Raw genomic sequence first — 11,950 nt, forward strand, 5'->3', positions numbered from 1 at the left:
CTCTAGCATACGGATACACTCGCATACGACCTTGGGGTTGCGGGAGGCAAATAAGGATTTTTAGCCCGTAGGTCCTTGGAGATCCCCCTGCAACGTCTCCTGCCTTGGTTACGTGTGGATTCCCGTGGAGGGTGATGGCAGGGGCCGCAGAAAACGTCAGGAAGACCCCGCTCCGTTTCAGGAAGGACCTTGCCCCTGCTTGGGCACTTGGACCAAGCAGTTCAGTTGGTCAGGTCAGCATCAAGGGTCCTGAGGTGACAACAACGCTTGTGTCCCCCGTTACTATTGCTAATGTGAGCCTAGGGGACATGAAGGTACAAAACTGTGCGTGAATTATGTATACTGTTGAATCACACGATCAGATAGAATATGGCCACACCCCCCATCAAAGCACCAGTTTCCTGGGCCACCGGAGCCAAGGACTGTAGACTGGAAGGGGCTTAAACAACAGGAATTGTTGTTTTGGTGGAGGAAGTCTGAGGTCCAGGTGTGGTCAGGGTGGGGTCCTTCTGAGGTCCCTGTCCTGGGCTTGCAGATGGCCGTCGTTTCCCTGGGCCTTCCCATGGTCATCCCTCTGGGGGTGTCTGTGTCCTAATCTCTTCTTATTAGGACACAGTCGTGCTGGGCCAGGGCTCACACAAACAACCTCAGTTTACCTTAACTGCCTCAAACAACCTCAGTTTACCTTAACTGCCCCAAACAACCTCAGTTTACCTTAACTGCCCCTCCTCCAAATACAGTCCGAGTCGGGTGTGCTGGGGGTAAGGACATCAGCATATGAATTCTACGGGGACACAGTTCAGCCTCCAGGAGTCTCCGGATCATTCTCACCATTGCTAGCAGGCAGCAAACATGCCTCATGGGGGCGCTGACTGGCACTGGGCGCCACACCCTTGAACGTCCCGATGTGACAAATGCACAGACCACAGACTCACAGACACAGCCCCGGGGGCCTTGGAGATGCCGTGTTTCCGTCAGGTCAGTCCCTGCCGAGGAGACGGGTGTGTGGGCAGGGCTGGGGACCTGCCTAAAGCGGCAAGTTAGCCTAGCGCTGGGATGGCCTGGGGAGCCTCCCCTGTTCTGGGGTTCCCCCATGAGGGGTGGACTGTAAGGGAGTCGCTCAGTGACACTTTAAAGTTTTCCGATTCTCTGGAGGGTGAGGCTGCTCAGGTCTGGGATCCCGCAGGGGTTCTGCTCCTCAAGTAGGATTGGGAATCATGCTTCTTCTAAAACAGGAGTCAGCAAACTTTCCCTACAAAGGACCACATAGTACATATTTTTGGCTTTGGGAGCTGTATCTTCTCCACTGCAAGTGGTCAGCGCTGCCGTGTGATTTTGAACCACAGCCCTAGTTTTCCGGCGCTGACCTCCCGTAGAGTATGAGCTACAGAAATTCAGAGGACGTGCAAGCGCCCGGAGAGCACGTGAGTGTGCGAGCCCCGGTCTCCACGCACAGCAGCGGCCAGACTGGACCCATACGCCGGACGGAGATCGCCGCAGGGCAGGCGGTTTCTTGCCGAGGGCCGCAGGCAAGAATCCTGTCCGGGCCCTCTCCTTGGCTTAGAGCTGCCTGTCTCTGTGTCATCTCCCTCCGTGTATTAACCTGTGTCCACATTTCCTGTCCTCATGAGGATCGTCGTATCAGATGAGCGCCTGATGACCTCATTGTAACTTGACCACCTCTGGAAAGACTCCCCCTCCCCACATGGTCCCTTTCTGAGGCCCTGGGGATTCGTTCACATTTCAACATCAGCATTTAAAGAGGACACAGTTCAACCCCTAACAGTCAACAGGAGTAAAAGGCTAATAAGGAGTAAAAGTGGAGCCCTTGGGCGGTGCCCGGCGCCGGCGGCTCGTCTAGGCATGCTAAGGCGGCCCCTGGAATCAGTTCTTCCACCGGGAGGGGCGGTACGCGGCTGCGACCTTGCAGATGCCTGAAACCGCTTCCAGCCTGTCGGGAGTCACCAGCGTGCCGTGTGCCTCTGAACCCACAGAGCAGCCTGCGGTCCGGTGATGTGCAGGAGGCAGGTGTGGCCCCTCTCGCGGGGACAATGCTCATTCCCGGCCAGACCTGGTGTTGCATGAACACTGACTGCCGCTCGCCTCTGCTGGTGCCTGCGGGCTGTGTCCTGGGGGCTGTGGTAGAGGCTGGCCTGCTGGAAACCAGCACCGGCCCTCGGCCCGTGGAGACAGAGGCTGGGGGGAGCTGCACTGAGCAGCAGAGATCATTTGCTCCACAAAAGCTCCAAGTTAGGTTCTTGTGCCAGAAGAGAGAGATGTGCCAGGCAGATCAGGGCTCAGAGAGGATGGAATTCTGCTTACCCCGGAGGCCAGAGGGTGGCAAGGAAGGAGAGCGACCCCACGGTGGGGACCGGAGCGACAGCAGCCCTGGGAACCCGTGACTCCTCCCACGCGTGCCGACCCAGGTACATGAGGCGGCTGCCCGTGTTTTCTTGGAGGTTTCTTGTAGGCTTGTTGTTTTCTTGGAGGCTCTGCAAGAAAACAGGAGGGCCTGTGTAGCAGCGGAAGGACCCACGCTTCCCAGAGCGTGTCCAGACCCAGCAGGTCACGTCCCACTTGCTCGGCTCGCTCCTTACTCTGCAGGGCCAGGCTCCGTCCTGGGGGTCTCGAAGGGACAGCGGCAACCTTCGGTGTTACTGCCGAGGGCTCGTTGCGGGGCTGCTGACGTCCGGTCTACAAGGTGCTTTTCTGACCCAAGGGGCTCCCACGTGGAGGAATGTGGTAGGGCAGAGAGGGTGGAAACTCGCCGTTTAAGCTGAAGCCCCGCATCCCGGAGGAGGCGGTGCGTGCTGCTTTTATATCTGGAAACCAAAACATGTACATACTGTTTTCATAATGCAAAAATAGAAAGCAAAGGCAATAAAATATTTGTTTTATGTTGTGAACATTATGCATGTAAGGTACAATTTATCATACATCGTGTACATACCAGGAGTTTCCGCTTTTAAAGACGAGTACGCTTCATTCAACAGTAATGCTGATTTACTTCAATGAGAAGAGACGTTGGGGCGCACGACCTTGGCACAGTGAACAAAAGGGAAGCTTGGGTTTTAAAAGTTGCAAAACCACTTACAGAGAAGGAAGTTTTCGGTTTTCATTTCCCGGATTCCCTTGTGGGCCCTTGAGTGAAAAGCATTAATTCGTGACTCAGATGGAAATATTTAATGCCAAGGACAAACATGCGTAACATTTCACGGGTTGCAGGCATGCGTCCTCTACATAAAGAGAACGTATTTAATGCACGGAGAGCACAAAGCATGGGGCCGGGAATTTGAACCAGGATCTCCAAGTTCTCGATGTGGCGAAATGTGGCCCATTGTCTAATTGGAAAAAATCCAATTGTGATAAGTGTATGTGCTAACGAAAATCCTGACTGCATTTCAGGTATGGGGAAATCATGGCTTAACTAAAGCTTATGTAGAGCAGAACTTAGGGGTTTTAGCAGACTAAATACTAAGTATTTTAATGATGTCATGTGCTTGCCAAAAAAGCTAATGTAACTTAAGCCGCATTAATAAAGGTATTAACTCTACCAAGGGGAGGTGCTCAGCTTTAATCTTGACTGGACAGGCTGCTTCTGGAGAAACAGGGCCCTGCAGGTAACACGGAGTAGAAAATCGTGGGCTCCACAGTCCATTTGCCTGCGCTCACACCCCACGTCTGCTCCGTCCTAGCTGTGTGAGAGCCTTGAACAGGTTACTTCACTCTCTGTCATTCAGCTTCCTATCTGCCTCGAGATTGCTTTGAGGGTTCAAGGGGCCTGTCTCAGTCTTCTCTGGCTGCCATGACAAAAAACCACAACCTGGGTGCTTTTAACAACATAAATTAAACTTCTGGAGGCTAGAAGTCCCAGATCAAGGTGCTGGTCACTCTGGTTCTGGTAAGATCTCTCTTCCTGGCGTGTGAACGGTCACCTTCTCACTACGTCCTTCCGCGGCAGAGAGGGAGCCCCGCTGTCTCTTCTTGTAAGGACACCAATCCTACTGAATCAGAGCCCCTCTCTTATGACCTCATCTAACCTCGACGACCTCCTGACGGCCTGTCTCCAACATCTCCAGATAGAGTCACGGGGGTGGTGGGGGGAGGGTGGTTACGGGGGTGGGGGGAGGGTGGGGCTTCATCCTAGGATTTCAAGGGAACACATTCAGTCCCATTTAGAACAGAATCTCACCCACAGTCAGGGCTCATCAAAGGATAGGTTTTCCTAACTAGATTTTGTTATTTGAGTCTGGACAGTACTTTGGTGGCGGCGTAAAGAAACTGGATTAGGGACAGTTTCATATGAGGAATATTTAAAGATGTGAAGTCCTTAGACTATGAAGACAAAACTTTGGGGAGATGTGCTAGCTGTCTTCACATGTCCACAGGCTGTCAGACGGCCGGCCGTGAGATGTGCTCCGGCCGACCGCGAGTGTCAGAGCTGCCACACGGGGGAATTCCAGAAAGACGTGCAGGCGTGACGCGGGGAACACCTCGGATTAGCAGTCTGAAGCGGAGCGTAAATAGATGCTTCGTTTCTCTAGAGGACGGTTTGTTGACCGGGACCCCAAGTCCTAAAGTGCGTACGCCTTTTTCACCCACCAGTTTTATTGGAGAGCTTTTTCCAAGGGAAATAGTCCAAAGCCCAGGTACCCAGAAGTCACTGACACCATCCCCTGTGAGAGCAAAATATTAGAGATGACCCAGCTTTCCCCAGGCAGGGGCCGAATGAACGAGGCCACGCCAAGAGGAGAGAACATCACGCAGGAATTTCAAATAAGTGTATGTTCCTAGATTGGTTTCGGAAAGTGGGGAAAGTATTTAACATGAGTGTGTGTTTTCAAAGGTTTGCATAACGAGGTTGTAAGTGTGAAAAACCGGACCGAGCAGAGCACCTTGAGAGCAGTCTCATTGTTAGGAAGCTAAAACAGAGACGAGGCCACGCGAGTCTGCCAGCCCCTCGGGAAGGCGGCGGGAGATGTCGTCAACGTGCTGACCGAGGTGTAGACAGGGCGATGGCATTATAGGTGCTTTGTCTTTTTCTTTTCTATTTGTTCTGAGTTTTCTATAATGAACAGGGACTACTTGTGAAAAAGTAAGGCTATACCTTAAAAATAAAACAGAGTAGTTGCTTGTGGACCCAAAGACCTAGGACATTCAAAATAGTCCCACGATGCCCTGATCTCAGAGGAATATGGTCCTGGCTCTGCAGTGAGAAGCCACTGGGCTGTGGGCCAGGTGAGCCCACCAGGCCCCTCGTGAAGGGGCCGCCTCAAGCTCCTGCCTGCTCCCATTTCTGAGGGGCCTTCCTTTAACAGCACCGCTTGTGGGCAGAGCACCTTGGCCAAGGGTCTGTCTTCCGTCCTCTCCAACAGAGTAGCTACGGCCCAAGTGAAATAAAATGAAAAACTCGGTTTCTCAGCTGCACTAGCCACATTTCCAGCCCCCGAAAGCCACACGCACCTGGTGGCTACCACACTGGACACTGCAGAAGTATAGAACGTCTCTGTCGTGCCCGAGGCTGTGTTGCACAATCATGCCTTCTGCGCACACCAGAGGTGGTGAGATGCTGTTCAAAGAGCACGATGTGGTCAGCAGACTGACCAGCACACCGACCTACACTCAAGACTGGTCGATCCCCGAGGACAGGGACCCCATCCTGGCTCCCTCTGGGGCTCGGCGAGAGGACACTTTGTATCAGTCCTTGTTCATAAGCGAAAGAAAAACGTATGTGAAGATCTATCACCAAGTGTGTACTCCACTAACGTGGCCGCCATTTGTGGGTGCATCTGGAGGCGGAGGCAGTCCCCAGCATCCTTCTCCCACTGGCATCGGTGAGGTATCGGTCCCGCAGCTGTCCGCAGCTGGGAACTGTCCCCGGGGTACTGTTCCGCACTAGACGCGGACATTCGCGATGTTGCTGACTGCTCGCTGCCGTGAGCTCTTTGTCAGGAACCCACCCATCACGGAGCACGAGGGGTGCTCAGCTAGGGAGGTCAGGTTGTCTCACCCTTTCTGCTTTACACGAACGATCGGTTCAGTGTGCCCGGGACGGCGAGGTGGCTGTGTGTGTCTGCGAGGTGAGTGGTCGCTGCTGAAGGCTTGACGCGTCTTCAGCATCCTGCCCGGAGCGGACCCGCGTGCCGGCAGAAGGCGCACGAGATGGATGAAAATAAGGTGCCTGGATGCCCCGGGCTCTGGCGGGGAGACGTGGAGGTTTCCTGGCACCGCAGCCGCGGACTTGCATTTGGCCCATCTCCTGTTTTAGGTTTGAATGTCTCATTCGAATTCTGCTGGGGCTACTTGTTCTGTGCAGATATATCCCTGCTTCGTCGCGTGGATCTGTCGCCCCTTCCACATCCATTTTAATTGCCCCGTTGCTGCCACGCTTTCTTGGCACCGGGGTCTTTGTAACGGGGCCCAGAGAATATTCTATTTCTTCTGATTAAATCTGTTAGTTTTTTTTTTGTTTGTTTGTTTCCCGGGTCTTATTCGGGTTCTTTTAATTTCCTCCTGTTTATTACTTTTCCTTGTCAGCGACATTACTATTCCTTGAGTTGCGATGGCGTGTGTGCATTTAATGACTTGCAAATGAACATACAGGAGGATAAAGGAGATAATTTACAAAAGCAATGCTGACTTTCCAGAAACACTGTCAGTCTTAGACCTTCGTTCCCGCCACGCTCAGACAGTATTTCCATTTGGTTGCATTTTTTGAGCAGCTTTGGGAGATAGCGTTGGGGTTGGAGGAAGAGCTCATGAGAATGGCCAGGCGAAGGGAGCTGGCTGAGTCAACCCCTCTGTCCCCGCCTCGGTCCCGCTGCCCGGGCAGCTCCACCCGGCCATCTGGAGACGTGCTCTCCTGGCCTCGTCTCCCCCACAAAACTGAGCTGAATCCATTCCCTGAGCCGCCACGCTCCCCTTTCAACTCAGCAACAGACCGAAGCGGGGGCAACCTAATGTGTGTTTTCTTCCGGGGGCACGGGTGTCTTATTGCCGCTAAATTGTTCGCTTCTGTAGATGGTGCACAGCAGGGACGAATCCCAGGTAACTTAGAGTGTGTCCTTGTTCGGATGCGATCTGTGGGCAGCACCTCCAGGGGAGCGGAAGGAAGGCATCCATCCTGCCCACCCACGGCGGTACCGTGATTCTAAGACAATGAAAACAAGAGTGGGACATCAGGCAGAAACCAGGGTGCTGGACACCTGAGATCACCATGGTGGGGAGACCCCTCAAGGGCCACCGAAGGTCATAGTACCACAGGACCCACATGTCTGAAGTCCGGCCAGGCCCTTCCGAGATGGGTAGATGTTCTGTCGTCAAGTCCGATATCCCGGAGTCTTGGCTTCTCTGCCAGCACCAGGTGCTCCCCTGTTCCTTTCCTGTCCCATTACCACCTGTGACCCATTTATAACTGATCCCTTATAAAGGCCTTGACTTCTGAGACTTCCCTACCTGTCCTCCTCGGCCTCCCGGGCCCGGCACATTCTAGCCGTGGGTGACTCCCGCCATCGCGTACTCGAGTGAGTGAGTGGAGACACCGACTCCACCGGCCGCCTCTGTTTCTTTACAAGGCTTTCCCCACCGCGCCTGAAGCCTGTCGCGTATGCTGTCCTCTCTGTTGAGCCCCAGCGCCTTCCTCCCTGTCCTTGCTCTGGCTGGTGACCTGGGCTGGCTGACCGAGACCTCAGGAGCCATCCGCGCGCGAGAGAACACTCTTCACCCCACAGCATCAGGCCACCTGCCCTGGCCCGCTGTCTCTCCCCTCGGCTTCTTTCCCTGTCTCCACCCGTGTTCTGGCCTCCCCACGCCTCACCTGTCCGGCAAGGGCTGGGGGTTGGGGTTTGGCCCCTCTGTCCTGTCCTGCGTCTTCTCTGAGCGGACCTTCCCACCACGTCCCCCATGCTCTACGGGGTCCTGTCTTTCAGCAAACGCACCCGTGACTCTGCTTCTCCCCTCTTCGGACCTGCTCACCTGCCCCGCCCATCACCGAGCCGGAGTGTTCAGAGGACCCGTCCGCATAGGCAGTCTGCATTTTTGCCCCTACCTGAACACCCACGGTCACTCAGACCCGGGCCTGCTCTCTTCGGCGTCACCGAGGGTCTCCGTGATGCCAAATCCAGATTGTGCTCGTGTGTCCTCTTTGTCAGAGTCACCGACTGTCACTCACCTCTCCGAGTCACTCAACACAAGCCGATCACACATGCCTCGAACAGAAGCTCCGCGAGCAAGGAGCGCATCCCTCTGACTGACCGTCGCGTCACTGGCCATGAGAAAGTGCCCCACTCGGGGGCGGGGGGTCAAACGCATTGTTGAACAGGAGACAGTCTGGGTGACTTGGTCCCATGAGGCTGCACTCCTGGGGTTCCCTCCGGGTCCCCGGGGCTCCCTCCTGTCTCCTGACCCAGCACCGCTTCCCCTCTGCAGCTCTCAGCGGCCCTGCCCTGCCGGGCCCCTCCTCACAGCGTCTCGCAGCGTCTGGGAGGCGAGCCTGCCCCTCCCCGCGGCTTCGCACCCTGCACCACGGGTGGGTGGGCCCAGCCCGAGTCTCCGGAGAAGCCGTGCCTGCGTCCAGCCTGGAGGGCTCGCTCCGGATCCCGGTCTCGTGCGCACCTGCGCTTACTCGACACAGACGCGTCGCTCCCCTGTCCTGTGTCTCTCCGTTTGCAGCGATGACTGCCCGCTGGCCACCTGGGAAAGAATCCTGGGGTTCTTCTGCTTCCTGTTTTGCGTCCCTGTCTCCTGTCTTATCAGAAAGACCTTCCCAGGCCCCCCCCCCCCCCGCCCGTGTGGCGTCTCTGAGTACCTCTGTCGCACCCCCGCCCGAGCCACACTCCTGGGTGGTCCCTGCCACGCCAGGAGCTTCCGACCGTGCCCTCCTGACTCCCCTCCTGACTCCCTTCAGACCACGAAGCCCTCTGGGCCCTCTCCCTCCCCTGCCCGGGACCCTGCGTGGCTTCCCAATCGTCCCTGGCCCCTGTGCAGGGCTGCTTCCCACCTTCTCAGGAGCCGGCTGCACACGCTCTGCCTGGGACCCGCCTTCCTGCAGCCTCGCTGGCTCCTTCTCTCCTCGGATCTCTACCTGCCAGGTGCTGTGTTTCCTCTGCATCTCCCTCCTCCCGTGCCCGGCTGGGTGCTCCCTGGGTTTCCGGGATTAATCCAGCTTCTCCGGAGGCATCCTTGTTTGTGGCTGTCCTGTTTCCTCCAAGCACATCCCACAATTTTGTGAGACTAAGATTTACTTACCTGTTGGTTGACTGTCTTGCTCACGAAACTACAAATTCCACGAAGACTAAGACCCCACTGGAAACGGGCGTACTTCCTCCTCAGGCACCTTGCGGTGGGAAAACCTGCCCTTTGATGTTGGTGCTGTAATGACCGATGTCAGGGTTCGGTGACAGCGACCTGGTGGTCACGTTCGTCGACTGATCTCTACTACGAGGTCAGATTTTTCTGTTCTCATTTTTAGTCGCTCACTCTGCTTCCCTCTGTAATTCCCAGAATATGAGTGAAAAAAGACAGAAGAGAAAGGTTCTATGTCAGTGTTGGTCTAACAGTTTCCGATAGAAAGCCTGTTTTATTATTTTCGCTCAAACATTTGTCTGACCCAGAATTGTGCCTTGCGGTTATTTTTGTTGTCATATGATTACCACCACATGCAGTATTTACTGATATTCATTTATAGTATTAATGTTTATTCATCAGCCGTGAGGCCCCTTGAAAAGCCGGTTATGGATCTGAACAACCAGATGCTCTGGTTTCCTTGCGGGCACTGGGCTCTCTGGGGCAGGACGCTGCCTGTTTGCCCAGACGGTATCTAATGAGACTGTCCCGCGGATGTCTTGGCAATTCAAGGAACTACCTCTAACTTTAATAGCGTTACGTTTCTTTTTCATTTCTGCTAAAAGTAAGAATGAAAGGACACTTCTAACTGTCCTCTGACAGGTGCACCCTCCACGGCTGACATTGTTGGGGACATTCTAGGGAGACCAGCGTCCATGGGGCCACCCTCTTCGTCAACCTGCACACAACTCCGCACGGCTTGGACCCCTGTCATTGCTTAAACATGCCTGTTGCATGAGTCACCGAGTGAGTGGTGAAATGAAAGGTAGAATAGGTCATCGCTGCTGGTCAGAGTAACAGCCGCCCCCTGACAAGACAGCACGATCCAGAGCCGTCCAGACAGAGACATCTTACGCCCCCGACCGCCGTCGGAACGCAGTCCACGATGGCGGACGAGGCAGAGGGACTGGGTGGTTCGTGGGACTTGAGTCTGGGGTCTGCACCCCCCATCCCCTAAACGTGTGGGAAGTTCTGTATCTCCTTCCGTGAAGCTGCTGCTCCTCACCTGGGAAGTGGGGGGTTAAAATACCAGCTTCCTTCAAGGGCCATCAGGAGGATGCAGTGACCCTGCTGGGGCAGAGTGTCAGATGGTCGGTCAGGATTAGTGTAAACTCCCTCCAAGACAGAGTCATGGTGACACTGTTCTCTCACAGACTGATTGTGCTTACAATTTTAGTTAATTAATTAATTATATTAACCAGTTTATTATTTATTAATTTATTAAAATAATTGTTTATTAATTAATTAATTATTATTATTAATTTATGTATTTAAGTAATAATTTATTTAATCAATTTAATTAATTTAAATAAATTTTATTTATTTTAATTTATTTTTAGAAGATGTGCTTATTCTAGAGAGGGAGAGAGAGTGTGCGCACACGAGTGAGCAAGCGCGAGAGACTCGGAAGCAGATGCCCCACTGAGCACGGAGCCCAATGTGGGTCTTGATGCCAGGACCCTGAGATCGTGACCTGAACTGAAACTGATAGTCGGATGCTCAGCCGACCGAGCCACCCAGGTGCCCCCGGGCTTACAGTGTCACACTCCACATCCTCCCGTGAAACAAGGTCTTAGAGCTGAAGCTGTTTCCTTGAGAACTGCCTCTCTGATTCCTGCTTGAACACACCGATCTCTAAATATCCCTTCCTGAACGGCAGTGGCTCTCAACGAGGGGTGACTTCACCCCTCCCTTCCAAGGGACACTTCCAAGGGTGTCTGGACACATTTCTGTTTCGGGTTGTCACACTGGGTGGAAGGCTGCTCTGCGCCTCGTAGGCCGAGTCCAGGGAGCGGCTAAATATCCCGCAGTGCTTGGGGCTGACCCAAGACAACAATTTTTCTGACCCCATATTTCGGTTCAAGTTGAAAAACCATCTTGCACGGCTTTATGTGTTCACAGAGCCTCTCCTGTTCATTCTTTCCCTTTAACGTAACTAAAAACACAAGTGATTATCTTGGAAATCTAGCATTGTAATCTGAAAAAAAAAAAAGGATTGCATTTTGAGTATCTACATTGCACAAGCAGATCTAGGTTTTTTTATTTTGTAGTTTTAATACATATTGATTTTAAAATCGTGTACCAGGGAAAGCCATTCCTCTCGATTACTTTATTGAGGAACACAGATAGGAACTTGAAGCCCAGGCACCATGTAGGTTAGTGCTGTAAATATGTTCACAGTTATTTTCGATATCCGCAATTAATTTTCCAAGTATCTCAAATGATTTCAAGTCAAAGGTTATAAAAAGGAGGTCTCACACGTTGCAGAACAAGCAGGAAAAGACGTGTGTTTCAGAGCAAGTCAAGCAGGAACGATCGTTTTCTGAGTTTCCTCCTCCGTGCACGTGGTTTTCAAGTGCATGGCCTCTTCTGTTAGCTTTTTGGATGCCTCGTCCCTGTGTGGAAATGTGGGGCTTAGCCCAGATGACCCCAGGCCCCGTCAGCGCTGAGACCGGGGGTCACACACGACTTCCCCGCTCTGGAGATGACACAGTACATTTGCAGCCTTCCTGATTTCCCCCTCCCGTCATCCCCTCAAAAAAGTGTTTTCCCCACTTGACTGGCTACATCTTCCCCCTTGATCTCTGCAAGACTCTGTTGTCTTCTG

At 53.5% G+C, this 11,950-nt stretch overlaps 1 long non-coding RNA gene across 1 annotated transcript; it reads right to left on the bottom strand.

The window, feature by feature from the left end:
- Nucleotides 1-708: 708 nt before the first annotated feature.
- Nucleotides 709-9,322, bottom strand: LOC116574288. Its single transcript, XR_004279200.1, has 4 exons — nt 9,247-9,322; nt 2,951-3,038; nt 2,598-2,822; nt 709-2,492 (listed from the first exon to the last, which is right to left on the bottom strand). It is a non-coding gene; the product is annotated as an uncharacterized LOC116574288 (long non-coding RNA).
- Nucleotides 9,323-11,950: the final 2,628 nt, after the last annotated feature.

Source organism: Mustela erminea, chromosome 15 (genome assembly GCF_009829155.1).
Source record: "Mustela erminea isolate mMusErm1 chromosome 15, mMusErm1.Pri, whole genome shotgun sequence".
NCBI classification, from domain to species: Eukaryota; Metazoa; Chordata; class Mammalia; order Carnivora; family Mustelidae; genus Mustela; species Mustela erminea.